We start from the raw sequence: 1,038 nt of genomic DNA, 5'->3' as shown, positions 1-1,038 counted from the left end.
GAAGGTCGAGCCCCAACAGCTAAAAAAAAAATGGGATAATTTAAAGGAAAAATATAAGGTAGGTGCAGGTGTGAATGATGATGTGGAAACTACATTTTATTTGTTTTACCCATACAATTTAATAAATACTTTGCTGAAAATTGCTGACGTGATTGATTTCCACTGCCTTAGGATTGCAAATATCCAGCGAGTGGAGAGGGGGTCAGCGGGAAGCCAACCGCTGCCACTTGGCCCTGGTTTGTCCTCATGGACGAGGTGTTGGGACAGAGGCCGTCCATTGCCCCCCCGTCCTGATTGCCTCGATGCCTGAGGACACACCAGGGCCAGGAGGAGAACGAGGAGGAGGAGGAGCGTCAGCCAGGGCAAAGAAAGAGGAGGAGGGAGGATGACCTCCTTGACCTCATTAGGGAGGACATGAGGCTGCAGAGGGAGGCAGAGGAGAGGAGGGAGCGAGAGAGCAAGGCCAGGATGGACAGGTTGCTCTCTCTCCTCGAGCGGACGGCGGAGCGCTGATTTTCTTTTGTTTGCTGTTCATTTATTTTGTTCATTTGTTAGTTAGTTCTAATTAGTTCTATTTTTTCTATTTTACACGTTGTCTATTCCATTTAGTATTCACAAGGTTTTTAAAACATCAAACCTTTCTTTCACTTTCTGTCCCATATTGCACCTTCAACATACTAAATATAGTTGTTATTCACCAATGGGTCAATGTTTATTTTGTAATGTTGATACACAAATGAATGTACACGATAGATTTGAAACAAAACAGACTTTAATGCAACAAACATTAAAACATTAAACATTAATCAGAATCAGAAAAAAATTATGACAATTAAAAAGTTCAATAGCTCCAAAAAAATCTCCTCACTGAGCAGGAGTCCCTGGCAGTGCTGCTGGGCTGGATGGGATGCCACAATAAAGACCTGGTGTCAGTGGGACATCATCTGGGGGGGTGTTCAGGGTGTTTGGGGGGTGTAGTCTCCACTGTCCACCGCATCGTCCATCAACAGGGTTTGCAGGGCTGACTCGATCGACGGC

Source organism: Pagrus major, chromosome 5 (assembly GCF_040436345.1).
Source record: "Pagrus major chromosome 5, Pma_NU_1.0".
Taxonomy (NCBI): Eukaryota; Metazoa; Chordata; class Actinopteri; order Spariformes; family Sparidae; genus Pagrus; species Pagrus major.
The sequence above is the reverse complement of the archived record's forward strand: the minus strand, read 5'-3'. Positions refer to the sequence as shown.